This window comes from Maniola jurtina, chromosome 25, assembly GCF_905333055.1.
Source record: "Maniola jurtina chromosome 25, ilManJurt1.1, whole genome shotgun sequence".
Lineage (NCBI taxonomy): Eukaryota > Metazoa > Arthropoda > Insecta > Lepidoptera > Nymphalidae > Maniola > Maniola jurtina.
In genome coordinates, this window is record NC_060053.1 from 54,812 (window position 1) to 70,810 (window position 15,999).

At 38.9% G+C, this 15,999-nt stretch overlaps 1 protein-coding gene across 1 annotated transcript in view; it reads left to right on the forward strand.

The window, feature by feature from the left end:
• Positions 1–767: 767 nt before the first annotated feature.
• LOC123878179 (pleckstrin homology-like domain family B member 2) overlaps positions 768–15,999 on the forward strand; it is an 81,468-nt gene continuing 66,236 nt past the window's right edge. Inside the window, exon 1 of the mRNA XM_045925287.1 lies at positions 768–1,094. The gene's annotated coding sequence lies outside the window, so the exon portion shown is untranslated. The remainder of the gene's footprint in view (positions 1,095–15,999) is intronic.

The window sequence follows — 15,999 nt, forward strand, 5'->3', positions numbered from 1 at the left end:
GTGGAAACATATGTTTTCCAATAAACATTAAAATGTATTTAATTTAATAAATTTTTTTTTTTTTACTAAATGATTTAGTTGGCTGATCCACATTTTATTTTTTCCATTAATAGACCACAAATAGACAGAGAGACAAACAAAAATTTGAAAACGTTTGATTTAGTTATGGTGCAGGTCCAATGCAGGTCAAATAAATATGTGAGCTCAATAAGAAATTTCGAAATTACAGATAGACAATTCAATTTTATTTATTAAAAAAATTAATTAAAGTTAGTAGTTATCAGTTAATATTAACTAGTATTAGTATAGAAGTACAGATAAGTACAAATTAGTATAGATAAAATTAAACAAAGATGAGGGAGAGTCTATAATACCCTATTTCCATTAAAAAGTCACTTAGCAAGGCGAAGGGCTGTGGTGTGTGCAAGTCCCTGCAAGAGATCTATATGTCCAGCCGCGAGTATCCAGCGATTAGTAGTGATGATGATGATGATATACTGACTTGGAACTGCGTCGCTCCACGTACACAATGTACTAATGCATTGACAGTGTTCACTTTCGATCCAGGTCATTCTTATAACATTTTAGGGATTTCATCAGAATTAAATTGACAACATTAATATCATGATGACCAACATGCAGAACAAAATGACAAGCATTATATTATCTGCAAATCCTACTCTATGATCCTGTATGATGACAACGCACAACACGACTGACAGCTGACAGCTGACAGCTGCAAGATTGCATAGCTGCTTACTGCTTGCTGCTAACTTCAGTTTGGTTAGTCAGTCCGTTCGGTGGGAAGCGCGTTAACGTTGTTTTGTTTACAATCGTTTTCAATTTAAGAAAACAAAATACACCTGTTATCCCGAATTTAGCCTTTTATATAAATACAACCGTAGGTAACGTGTGTTGTGTGCCGCTGTGATATTTATTGTAAAATACAACCTGTGACATGATTTTTTAATTCGAAAAAGTTCATTGAATGGTTGAATTGTCTTTCGATTGTGATTATTTTGATTGTTTACAATAGCTGTGTAGCTCGCAACGTTGTACAAAGTTGTCCCTTGTGACCAAATCAGCATTTTTCGGTGAGTTTCTGTGATGTTTTCTTTTTTGAGTTTAAACTTGTCCAAAACCTGTAATGGGAGGACAAGACTTTTTGCCTTATTTGACTTTCATTGCAAAATTTTTTTTGCCTCTCGGTAGTTGACCTCGATAAAAGGTAAAATCTCGCATGAAATTACGCATATGAATTTAAATGAACTGGGTTGGGTCAGTAGGCTTTGTAACTTAAATGCATTTCAAAGTAAATAGGTGCGTATGAGGATAAAGAGCCAAAGTGGTTTTTATTTAAGCAAAGCCTTTGCCTTAGCCTTTGAAAAAACAAGTATGATGTCACTACTCTGATTTGTAGGTAAAAAACACTTAAGCCTACTGAAACTCTTTACAGGCATTTATTTTAGTTCCACAATTAATATTAAACATGATTATTTCAGTCTAGAAATTCACAATAGATACTAGGTAGCCTAGAGTTAGGAAGTAAGCAATGTGTCCCCCTTACCTCAGAAACCAACCCAAAGAACTCATCAATCCATCGCCTGATCTCTTCCTGGTTGTGTCGAGATTCCGTGGGGCTGTGAGAGTGATGGAATAGAGAGTACACAATGGTGTGGACAGTTGGGTAGGAACGTGTCTATGGGTACACCATAATGAAATGCATTCAGCTATTACAACCTACTAAACGGTGCTTTTATGCCTCTATGAGCTGCACATCACAGAGAGTACACCTTGTTTTGTGCACACACTTGTGCACTATGTGTTATGTGCACAGGAGTCTGGTTACACTCCTGGCACCTGGCATGGTGTGCAGGTGTGTGTGCCCGGGAGAGGTTGTACATACAGTATCTATTTAGTCCACAATTACCAATTAAAACTCACATTAAGTTGCACAAGTTGTTTCTACTAAGAGCCAGCACGGTCACCTTTCATAATTTCAAATTTCATGAATCAATGGGAAGTACCTTATAGGTTTAGATTCTCTTGATAGATCTTCAGTTTGTGACACATAGACAGACATGAAGACTTCATGTTTAAAACAATACCAACCCTGGTCACAGGACAGTCTTCCCCTCAACTTTTAATATGGGTACCTTCAAGTCAAGAGTGAATGGGCATCTCTAGCTAAGCACGCTCCATCTTACACTGCATCATCACTTGCTAGCAGGTCTGTTTGCAGCCAAGCGCTAATCTGTAAATTAAAAAAAACCTGCCAAGTGCAAGTCAGACTCGCGCACCGAGGGTTCCGTGCTCGGGTAGTTTTTCCGACATTTTGTATAATTAATCAAAAACTACTATGAATAAAAATAAATAAAATTCTGTTTCAGAATGTACAGATAAAGTCCTTTCATATGATACCCCACTTGGTATAATTATCTTACTTTGAAAATTGAAACACATTTTAATTTTTTTTTAATAATGTAATTTACGGTTTTCGGATTTATTCCTTTACTTGTGCTATAAGATCTACCTACTTTCCAAACGTGATTCTAGGTCAACGGGAAGTACTCTATAGGTTTTCTTGACAAACACGACGGACGGACGACGGACGGACAGACAGACAGACAACAAAGTGATCCCTTATAGGTCCGTTTTTCCTTTTGAGATACGGAACCCTTCGTTTCGAAAAAGTTAAACATTAAGACGGATATTTGTAACTGCTCCATTCCCAATTATGTAGTAAATGATGAGATGAATGTGAAGTGTATGTTGCGCTGTATGTAATGTGAGCAGCGTTAAGGTGCCCACGCACTTGAACTGAACTGCAGCTGAACTGCGCGTCGCTTCAGCGCCCCGCACGATATTCTCTCCAGCCGCGACGCGCGGACGTCACTGCCGCGCGGCTGTGTTCAGTTCAGCTGCAGTTCATTTCAAGTGCGTGGGCACCTTTAGAGTCGAACGTAGATGTAACGAGTGCTACATTGCAACCATTATACATGCTCATCTACTATTTAGGCTAACTACAAACTGAATCACAGCTTAAAGTTTTTAGGATTCTGTACTTCAAAGGAAAAAACGGAACCCTTATAAGATCACTTTGTTGTCTGTCTGTCTGTCCGTCCGTCCGTCCGTCCGTCCGTCGTGTCTGTCGAGAAAACCTATAGGGTACTTCCCGTTGACCTAGAATCATAAAATTTGGCAGCTAAGTAGGTCTTAAAGCACAAGTAAAGGAATAAATCCGAAAACCGTGAATTTCTGGTTATATCATTAGAAAAAATTTAAATGAGTTTCAATTTTCAAAGATAATTGTACCAAGTGGGGTATCATATGTCAGGGCTTTACCTGTACATTCTTAAACAGATTTTTATTTATTTTTATGCATAGTAGTTTTTGATTCATCGTACAAAATGTTGGAAAAAATACCCGAGTACGGAACCCTCAGTGCGCGAGTCTGACTCGCACTTGAGCGTTTTTTTTTTGATGATGATGATGTTGCTTTTATCCCTTTCAGGAAAGGCAAAGGTCGTAGTGTTTTTTTTTTTTTTGTGTTTCTTCCTTTTTCCCTCCAACATGGCGATCGGAGACTTGTAGGTTGTTGTGACTGTTTTGTGTACTGGATATGAATATATCTGATCTTATGTAGTTATCTAAATTAGGGCCAGCATTGATTTTTTGTGCGAAATGAACTTTGTGAATTGCCCTGTGCGACGCGACTGTCGCCATCGTGTAGGCAGCCTTACTCCACACAAACATTAACATCGCTCTGGCAACATGTTGTGTGAAATGAGGACGCCTCGCAGGATGCTTCATGCTTCTTCTGTAATCCAATTATTTCTTATGTCCTTCCCCGGGACGTATCCCCCGTCTGTACCAAATTTCATTAAAATCGGTTCAGTGGTTGGGCCGTGAAAACGTAGCAGACAGACAGACAGACAGACAGACAGATAGACAGACAGACAGACAGACACACTTTCGCATTTATAATATTATTATGGATTTTAAACTAGATGATGGCCACAGCTTCGCCCGCTTGGATTGGTTACTTGCCCTGCGGGATTGAAGAGTTGGAATCCAAATTTTTTATGGAGCAAAGTTCCCTTAGCGATAAAAAAAAATCCGCAAATCGGTTCAGAAATCTCGGAGATATCAGTGTACATAGGTAGAGAAACACCTCAATTTTTCAGTCGGTTAAAAAAGTAGCCTATGTTACTCCTTGGTTAATCCTCACTTGTCTCTGAAAGTCCCGTCAAAATAGGTGTAGTCATTCCGAAGATTAGCCCATTCAAACAGACATGACACTTCAATTTTATTTATTAAAGTATAGATATAGATTGACATAGATGCCTATGATGTAATTTTCTCAATTTCTTTCTATAAGCGTAAAAATAACCTTACAGTTGTTATAAGAATACTTGTTCTGTGATGTGGCTATACATATACAGGTCTTCATTTGAATAGCTTGCAGTAGTACCTACCAACTCACAACTGGTACTATTTAGTTCGCCAGTGGAAGAGACTTTAAAGAATGGGCTTTGTAAACTGGCAATTCTTTATAGCCCAACTTTTGACGCTATCAGTCTAATTGGTATCACACTAATATAATATTGTAAAGGCGAAAGTATGTTAGTTACTCTTTCACACAAAACTACTGGACGGATTTGGCTGTTTGGAATGGAGATAGATCACACCCTGGGTTACCACATAGGCTACGTTTTATCCCGGAAAATCGATGAGTTCCCACGGGATTTTTACAAATGCGAACGAATTTGCGGGCATCAGCTAGTAATTCTATAAATAGCAAGATTTTTACGTTAACTACATATTTTTTAGCCTAGAACGACACAGTAGTTAGTCAGGCCTAGATGCCTAGGTCCCCAATTTCGCAAATAGCAATAGCATTGATTGCTAGTGTGGCAATTGATATCTTCATTACCACCCCAGTGCCATCGCCTTAATATGTGCAGCTGCGCGAATGCTCCAATTTACAACTTTGTGCCTAATTTGATGAGCAACGACAGCAATCGAGTGCTCCAACCTAACAATCAACATGAGACTAATCAACTGTATCAACGGTCCTCTTAGGCTGAAATCTATAGACCGCACTTGAATTTGCTTAGACTCAAGGCAACATTAAAACGGGACAGCGTTATATAGCGTGTGGTACAGTCATTGAAAGCCACTACTCTTAGTTGCTCATTACTATTTATTAATACACAAGGTTTGTTATCAGTACTCTACAAGTGTCCCTCTCTAGATGGCTATACCCACGAGTCGCTATGAACATACCGGAGTGTCCTAGACTGATCCCATGGAGTTGCCACCTCTACAGCGCGCATAAATCTATCTTGTTATAACTGAAACATAAGTCCGGGCAAAGTCCAAGTACGCTCTACAGATTTCAGCCAGACCCATGTTTAGACACAATTTAGGTTATAGCATATTGCTGGGTCACTATTTCTGTGCCAAAATGTGGATTTCGTTTGAGTGCTATTTGTCAATGAATACTTTACGCGCGGGTCTCCTTTCATAATGAAATGGGCTTAGGCCAAAGTCCAGCACGCTCGCTGGTGCAGGAATGCGGATCGGCAGACTAGTTATTAAATGGCAGATACTTATTTTGTAATAATAATAGCCAAAAACGGCTTGGGTCCAACCACAACCCATTTTATTTCTTCCGTTACTTTAGTTTTCTGTTGTTTCTGTTGTTATTTCTCTTTTGTTTCTGTTATTTATTTTTTGTTGTTCCTGTTATTTAATTTTTTGTTGTTTCTGTTGTTTTTGTTATTTTATTGTTTGTTGTTTCTGTTATTTTATTTTTGTTATTTCTGTTATTTTAGTTTTGTGAACATTTTTAAAAAAAGTGTAAAATGAGAAAAATAAATAAATGAGAGTTAAAAAAAATTGCCAAAAATATAAGCGCCGTTTCTTTGGTACCTACAACAAAAGTAAGATTTTAAAGGCCTGAATGCCTAAAAATAGTGTTTATTTGCGGAACTCCGCGACTCATCCGCGGCGACGTCCACGGAATGAATGGCCGCCGTCGTCGGGCCAAATTGTACTTGTATTTCCGCTTCCTGATTCCTGAAAAAACTAGTTCAGAAGTTACTGCAAGATTTTAATTTATTACTTGAACCGTTTCCGTTCTGAATCGTAAGTAGTTAACCCTATTGGGAAGTAGTCAGGAAGGTACAGGTTACTATCATGCGATCACCAGGGCAGGAGCACCAGGCGATCTCAGCATTTCCTTGTGCAGTAATATTAGTAAAAATGGCAAGCACGATAACTACGGTTTTTAACCGAATTCCAAAAAGGAAATCGCTTAAAAACCGTCGGTTCTCAATTCGACCCGGTTTTTTTGGTTTTTCTTATGTACTATGTTCGATATACATCGATTTTTTCAGGTCGATACAGATTCGCGCACCGAGGGTTCCGTACTCGTTTTTTTTTTTTTTGCAAGATAAATCAAAAACTATCATGCATTAAAAATAAATAAAAATCCGTTTAAGAATGTACAGGTAAAGCCCTTTTATATGATACCCCACTTGGTATAGTTATCTTACTTTGAAAATTGAAAATACTAATTACCTACATATTTGTTCATGAACACATTTAAATTTTTTTTTTTTTTGTGTTATAAGACTTACCTACCTGCCCAACGGGAAGTAACCTATAAGTTTTCTTGACAGACACAGACAGACGGTCAGACAGACAGACGACAAAGTGATCCTACAAGGGTTCCGTTTTTCCTTTGAGGTACGGAACCCTAAAAAACACACTGTATGATTATTATGGTTGTTTGTTTGTTTTTAGTTACATTTTATGTACCTGATATAATTAGTAAACCTGTAGTATTGATAACTATACCTAAAAGTGATAATAGCAAACAGCATCTTCTCACGTCCAGCAAGATAACACTTGTTCACGATATGAATAAACGAATTATTTAATATAATGATTATGATTACAGCATCATTGCTGTCAACCTGTGCTTTGACTTGTGACTAATTTTGTTTCGTTTAGGTCCAGCTGCATGACAGGTTACCGTCAAACTTTGACCGCCAATAACAGTAAAGTGGGTTGCACAAGTCAGTAGATATAACGCGTACAAAATGAGTTCTCACGCGCCATTTTAGCTTTGTGTCAACTGTCATGTGAAAAGTACGATTTTGGTCCTAATTTTAAAAGTAAACCTTACATGGCGCGTGAGAACTTATTTTGTGCGGACTATATAAATATTCATACTTCCATGATTTATGAAGTAAAGTATTGGTTCAAAATTAACAACCCCTGCCTTCTACATTGGTTTGTAGATTCTTCAACCCGTTAACCTTTCCAGGTTAGCCCGCTTCCATCTTAGATTGCATCATCACTTACCACCAGGTGAGATTGCAGTCAAGGGCTAACTTGTATCTGGGACTTCGTCTGTGTTGGTGTTAGCTGGCGGGCGTACTCTGCCTTTTTGGAGTGTTTTTTTTTGTTAAAACTGACTGGAAAGCGCTCTAAGGGGGTGCCGTGCGTGTGTCGGCGAGCGCCGGCACAGACGGGGTTCATACTTGTATAGTTTAACTAACTTGTTACAAATAACTGCAAACTTGACATTGGCTAATCTTTGTAAAGCCAGACGACAGAAAAAAAAAACTTGTATCTGAATTTAAGAAATGCTTTTTGACGGTAAACATCGTAACTTCAACCGTCCGTCATGCAACTGGAACTTCTTAGGGCCGATTTTTCAATCATCAACTTTATTTGAGGCATTTGTATAGGAAGTCTGTCAAAACTGCAAGTTAAAGTTTATCTGGCGATTGAAAAATCACATCATACATAACTGCATACATGACACATCAGCTTCCTACCTATCCTGTAACTTGTGGTTACACAGTAGTCAATGGTTGTGCACGTGGTCTAGATAGCTACTGTGTGGCGTTGCTAATACCGCCAGCTTTTGGCAATTAACATGGTTACGGAACCCTACCTTGTGCGTATTCCGACACACATTTGACCAGTTTTTTCTGTATCGCATCCGGGTCAAAAATGAGTTTAACGCCTATTAGGCATTGAATTAGTTATAACCGTGTCATCTGGTCTTCTCAGTAAGAAAGTCGCAAACAATAGACGCGAACTGCAATACAAAAGCTAGTGACAGCTCAAGTAGTTATCTATTCCACTTACAATTGAGATCATTACCGGCTTATCTTTCTAGCGTCTAGGTATTTAGTCACAGAGTAGAAAAATGATTACAGTAGGACCACAGCTTTAGCCCCTATAACTACAACGCACAGGCCGCCGTCAAGTATAATAGTTATAATACTAGCTCATGGCCGCGACTTCGTTCGCGTGGATTTAGTTTTTAAAATCCCGTGGTAAATATTCGATTTTCCGCGATAAAAGCAGTCTATGTCATTCTCCAGGTTTTGAAATGTAAAAATCGCGTCTATCCGTTGCCCCTTTGCAATGTTATTGAAGGATAAACCAACAAAAACACTTTCGCATTTTTGAATATGTATGGGTATAGTTGTCGCATATCTCTGTAGGGGGGAAGACTAACTACTGCGTCTTCAGATAGCGAAGCAAATCGCCCAGATTCTAGTTATTTATTATGAATCTATTATTGCAATCTGTTACTCTCACCTTCAATCCTGCCACTTGTAAGTGACCGATGTACCAGCCACTGGAAACCACTGTCCTTGACAGGCTAGTGTGCAACCGTGTCACCATCTGTAATATTTAATTTCAGCTATGATTCACACTGAATCCACTAAATGCCTTAAGCTTGTACAAGTAGAAAACACCAATGTTTGTACTGTCTACTTTATTGTCATAGATATAAGTTAATCACCATGAGAACAGGGGAGCGATCGTTTACATCGTTTCCATGCCTGGTGGTCGAACGCACGACAGGACGTTCGACCCACCATCACGAATTTAAGGACTTAGCGTGTTACAATAGCTACGGCAGTCTACCCAACGGGATCATGCCGCTCTCGCCGTTCAGGGGTTAACCTTCACAGCCTGAGATCGTCCTACATTACCGGTAATGTGTCCAACGTCTTTTCGACCACCCCTGCGCCTGTGCGGCCTGGGAATTGGACAAGCCCTGCGTCTTTACGACCGGGAAACTCAAGCCCTGCGCCTGTGCGGCCGGGAAATTCATGATCAAGCTCGTATGGCACTGCAACAGAGCCGTGCTGTTCATCTGTCTCCTTATTACAACTAAGAGAAGCTCGCGGCATTAATAGGTAAACTTGAGGCACTTAGCTGATATGCATCTGCATGGATGACCTGGCGCTGCCGCACGGTGACACAGCCCAGCACACATCACTCATATATATTCACACCAACGAATGTTACTAGCGTTGCAGCACGGTGACACAGTCCAACACGTATCATTCACACTAACAATTAACTAATATATGAAGTTAAGATATTTTGGCGCGTTCGGCGGCCATCAAACTCAGACATGTCGAAACTTGCATTCTTTGTTATACTAAAGGAAACCAAAGACATACTCACCATAGAGTATCGGTGTTGCTATATACAATATTTACATTCGCGGTTTCCGCGACAATAGTGATATACGGGTTAAACCATAGATAGTTTTTAACATAAAATTTGACTGAATATTTGTATGATAAATCTTCAATTGCCTCTTAGGGGCTAGATATAACAAGCGCCCCGGGCGCACGAACGGGACGCTGTGAAGACAAAATGTATGGCCCTCTATAAAACGAAAATTGATTATGAATGTGCCGTGAAAACACGGACAGGCAAACACACTTTCGCTTTTTCAATATTATTACTTAGCCTACTGCAATTTTTATTCCTGCTCAAATACCACCGGTTCCAAAGTAGAATCTACTGAAAATAAACCGGCAAGAAATAAATTTAGTGATCGAGAATTTTTACTCAAATAAATACTTCACAGTGGCTATACGATGCCATGTCATACCCTTGCCAAGTTAGCTCGCTTCCATCTTAGACTGCATCGTCACTTACCATCAGGTGAGATCACAGTCAAGGGATAACTTGAATCGGAATAAAAATAAATAAAATACATTCAAATCGAGTGCGGTTTGTCGATATAGTCTGTAGACCTGGCAGTGGGCTTACTGCTTGTTTTGCTTACACTATGATTCATCGCTGACTGTGACACATCTCTTAATAATTTATCATTACACGACACATTCTCAACTTTATCGCTACTGGAATAGAGTGTATTATTGCTTGTATTGAATTTGTTAGTATTATTTAGCATATTGCTGATAGCTAGTGTATTAGGCGCGATTAGTCGACAGTGGATACTGTTTATATGATAATGGACCGTCTGTCTGTGTATGGCTACCTCTTAAAGGAGTACTTACACCCACTACCATTCTTCATGAAAAAAAGAAAGTTGTAGTATCTACTTTGCCAAGTTACAATATTATTTGGCAAACATGTCTGTTATCATAAATTATTATCTGCTATCGGACAAGGAAACATTAACAAAATTATTTTATGTTTTATTTATAATTTACATTTCAATTCAAGAACCTCAAAATGTTTCTATTAGAATGCTCGATAAGACCTAAGTTTTAGTTAGTTTTTAATTTGGCAGAGACATCAGTTTTTCTAAATATTTTAAACGGAAACTCCGATAACTTAAAATATTTTTTGCAGCTAAGATGGATACTGAGCACTGAGAATAGATGTTAGATAAACCTGCTGAGCCTTTATTGAAAGCTATACATAATACCTTTATTGAGGCAAAGTAGAGAGCACGTAAAATTCCGTGTATCCTAATCAATAGGAAGATGGCGTCATTCCAAGATAACTACATACTACATAGTGATTAACTAAGAAAATATCACGTTTAAATATACGTTACGTAAGTAGGTACCTACATTTTTATTCATAAATAATTAAAAGAGGCTCTATTCATTAATTATAATATTATTAATCACAAATGATTTAATTTAAATTCCAGTTCTATTATATTAAGCATGAAGTTCATTTTGGCGTCAACGTAATAAAATTGTTTATGTAATGTAAATTGACTATGTTTTTTAATGTGCTCTTTGATTTGATTGTTTAAATTAGGTAGGAAGTAGGTAGGTAGGTACATCAAGTTTGATAAATTCGATTTTGTGGTCGTTCAAATTAACTAAGTATGTAGGTAAGTATAGATAGGTTTTCCTCTGGATAGGTGCATACCTATTAGACGACAGGTCGAGGTGGCAAACGGGGGAATACTTTTTACATAATAATATAGTATGTACTACCATTTACAGTAGGTAGTCATAAACTCATGACATTATGTACAAAACGCTATAATATGATCTAAGAGCATCGGCATGCGTCTCCATTCCTAGAAAGTGTGATATAAATACACTACGCTCGGATTAGCTTAGGCTCCATCTTGGGAGCACTTCAGCGTTTTGTTGTCAGGCAGATTTGATGCTAACATTGTAGTCAGCAACAAAACTAGGTTTGTACCAGGGCTTGAACGGAGAACTCCGGAGTTCTGGTTTTGACGTAACTCCGGAGCTTCGCAAGATTACAGATTCGTTTGTAAAACCGGAGTTATCACGAATAATAATATGTGAAGTTTCGATTTTCATATTTTTAGAAAAAGTCGAGCCTTTTCAGCGTTTACATGTCCAATACAGAGTCTTCATAATTTTTGCATACATAATTGGATAAAACTTATCCAATTTTATCGATTGAAACCTTAATAAAAACTAATCTAAAAGAAAAATGTTACTAGGTAGTTAATTTTACCAACTTAAAGTTTTCTTTTATTTTTTTCTGATTGGTTTTTAACAGACTTAAACATTTGTTTAAGCGCAAGAAATATTCAAATCAAACGCATTATTTAATTACATTTTTTTTTATGAAGCTTTGAAACTCCGGAACTCCGGACTTGGAACGCTCAGCATCAAAACTTGACTCTGGAGCTAAAAAATAGTCCAATTTTCAAGTTCTAATTTGCACCCGCCATCCAGTACAAGGGACTATGTGCAAACCTAGCTTTGTTGCTAACTGTACCTAACATAAATGACCCGCTGGTCTTATCATTGTCATCAACCCATCGCCGGTCCACTACTAAGCACGGGTCTCCTCTCTGAATGAGAAGGGTTAGGCCATAGTCTGCCATGCTGACCCAATGCGAATTGGCAGACTTCACACACCTCTGATAACACTATGGAAAACTCTCTTAAATTAAATTTGAAAAATGTAGGTTGTATTGTATCATCCTTATCACCTTGAGAATGGGATGCTGTTAGAACTGATAAGAAAGCAGAGCGTATCTGTTTAAGCCTTTAACTAGTTTGCTTTACCTACATACCAATAATCATGATCATCAGCCTGTGGATGTCCACTGTTGGACATGGGCCTTCCCTAAAGAGCGCCACCATACCCGCTCCTCAGCCTTCCTCATCCAGCCACTTCCCGCCAGCCGCTTTATATCGTCGGTCCATCGTGCTGGAGGGCGTCCCACACTACCCTTGCTTAAACGCGGTCTCCACTCAATGACTTTCCGGCTCCAACGGCCTCTACAACTCTTTTCCCGGGTTCGATTCCCGGCGGGGGTTGGGAATTTTATAATTTCTATTCTGGTATGGTCTGGCGGGAGGCTGCGGCCGTGGCTAGTTACCAGCTTACCGGCAAAGTCGTGTCGCCAAGCGATTTAGCGTTCCGGTACGATGCCGTGTAGAAACCAAAGGAGTATGGGCTTAATGAAAACTGCCATACCCCTTCCAGGTTAGCCCGCTTCCCTCTTAGACTGCATCATCACTTACCACCAGATTGCAGTCAAGGGCTAACTTGTATCTGAATAAAAAAAAAACTTACTGCTGATAATTCTGAGTCAAATTAAGCAATCCAACAAATTAATAAAATAAAAGAGAAAGCGAGTAAAATTATCATTTTCGCGACATAACGTAAAATCCGTTCAAATATTGAATGTAGGTCGACTTTTGACTCTTAAATAAAACAAAGAATTGTGCAATTTCTCCGAACTAAACGATGCGAATTGCCATTGACTGCCATTTATAGACAAGATGTAAATAAGTGATCTTCATTTTACGTAAGGATTGCTCTGCCATAGTTGCCGTATTGCAAAATGGCAGATGAGACTGTCTGATCATTTAGATAACATATAATATTCGTATGTTACTGTGAACATGCAAAACTTTACAGTTTAAAAAAAAAATTGTGATGTAAGCAAAAAATTTACAGTTTTCGGATTTTTTATTCTTTAAATCGTTTGCCGGTAGGGTAGTAACTAGTAACGAGCCAACCATTGCGCCCGGGCCTCCCTGGTTGTTGGTTTGTTCTTCGATCATGTCGCCGCGGAGCAACGGATCAGCGTGATTTTTTTGCATGGGTATAGTTAAAGACCTGGAAAGTGACATAGGCTACCTTTTTTTCCCGGAAAATCAAAGAGTTCCCACGGGATTTTCAAAAACACCAATCCACGCGGCTGAATCAGCTAGTATCCAATATGTGACAGTTGTCGATTCAGGGTCAAATCGAGAGCTTCCTCACTCTAGCTCACTCCGCCACTATCGTGTGCAATGTAAATTGTAATGACAGATATTATCCAAAATGACCGGTAACCGATACTTAGTCGTTTGAACAATCGACAGTTATGTGGTGTGGTGTAAGTGACGTGATTATAGCGATTTATTTCGCAATAGCGCGACTCGTTAGCGTGGATTAAGGTTTTTAAAATTCCGTGGGAACTCTGCTTTCCGAGAAAAAAAGTTGCCTGTGTCAATTTCCGAGACGCAAGCTACCTCTGTACCTAAATTCATATAAATCGGTTAAACGGATGGGCCTTTGAGAATCCCGTGGGAATTCTTCGATTTTCCGAGATAAAAAGTAGCCTATGTCCGTCCCCGGGATGTAAGCTAACTCTGTACCTGTCATCAAAATCGATTAAACTGTTGGGCCGTGAAAAGCTAGCAGACAGACAGTCAGATACACTTTCGCATTTATAATGTTCCGGAAAAGCAAAGAGTTCCCGCGGGATTTTTAAAAAACTTCAATCCACGCGGACGAAGTCGCGGCATCATCTATAACTTAATATAACAGTGAAAACTGAAACAAAATCTATGCAGTACTTTTTGAGATCGGAGCCATGAAACAAATGAACAACGTGCGCTAATCCACTGCGATCTGCCGCCGCGTCGCTTGTCCCCTGCTCCAAACACCGCGGTAGATATACATATTAGAAAGTGATCGACAATCGCTATGTATAGGTAATTTAGACAATTTATGTACATTATACATGTCTTGTATACATTTATACAATGCACTAATGGCGGGTCAGAGAAAGGGAAACATGGACAGGCGATAAGCCTCGGGGTCTACAGACAATAATATATCTATCTACTTTCTTCTTTAAACTATCGTTTAGTTGTGTCAAGTGATTGAAGGCCAGTTGCAACATCATCAAACCACCGACTCACTACTAAGCACGTGTCTCCTATTAGAAGCAGTGATAGTCTAATGGTTAAGACGTCGACTTTCCATTCGTGGCGTGCGTGGTTCAATCTCGAGTACGCATCTCTAATTTTTCGGAGTTACTTATGTGCGATTTAACCAATTAAATATCACTTGCTTTAACGGTGAAGGAAAACGTCATGAGCAAATCTGCATGCGTTAGAGTTCTCATTTCTGATTGTATGAGCTTTGTGTGGAAACCTTGTGTTTTAAAAATCTGCTCAAATCCTTCCTGGTTAGCCTGCTTCCCTCGTAGACTGCATTATCACTTACCACCAGGTGAGATTGCAGTCAAGGGCTAACTTGTATGTGAATAAAAAAGACGAAAAACCGCGTTTGAGTTGCTAAATGTAAAAAAAAAAAAACACTGAATACCCCAGATGTTAAAATAGGACAAAAGTTTTAATGGTTTGTATAACTCCGGATTCCGCGTATTGTGAAACATTTAATTTTATCGTGTTCCGGCGGATTACGGTTACGGAGCGTTATTGGGTTACCGTTACCCGGTGAGTGATGAGTGGTGAGTGGTGACCGACTGTAACGTCGCAATATTTAGATTCGCTGGAATTTATTGATCATCGTTCTGTTTTGATTGTAGCGCGAAATCTTTGGAATGTGCTACTTTCGGTCGCCTAACACCAACCACAGTTTTACGATATATTAAATTAAAAACTGTGCTTATACCTAACTTATCTAAGTATTATTTTGACACGATGGACCTACGATATAAAGCGGCTGGCAGGAAGTGGCTGGATGAGGAAGGCTGAGGAGCGGGTTGTGGTGGCGCTCTATAGGTATGTCCAACAGTGGACGTCCACAGGCTGATGATGATGATGAGACTTTTACAAGTACTTTTGAGTCGTCATATGCATCTGCAATACAACAGAAATGCACCTGTTATTCCCTTATATGCAGTAGCCTTCATTGATCCGTGTACCTACTCTGCGTATATTGACGACGCGTAGGACGCGTGGCCTTACTTTGGGGGCCTCATGCCAGTTTCGACACGAGTAGTAACATGTTTAATTGTCATCCTACGATCTTTGGTACGAAACTACGAATGAAACAAACAGCCAGCAGCGCGACGCGACGGTTACGTCCAAGTTCCAGTTGAACTCCGGAATTCCGGTTTTAGCGTAACTCCGGAGCTTCGAAAGATAAATAATAGATACTTATCCGTTTGTGGAACCGGAGTTATCGTGAACCTAACCGGAGTTTCGTTTTTCATTTTTTTTTTATTGAGCTTTTTATTGCACATATGAAATAGGGTAAAACTGATCCTATTTTAATAATGAAAAATATTTTAAACACCTAAAAAAAATCAAAACCTAAAAGATTTTACTAAATAATTTTAAGGTCGTAAAATAAAGGTTCCTTTTCATTTTTCTAACTGATATGTTTTATTTCATACTTAACAGACTTGAACATTCATTTAGGCGTAAGAAATATTTAAATCAAACGCATTATTTAATCACATTCAAATTTAATGAACCTTCGAAACTCCGGAAC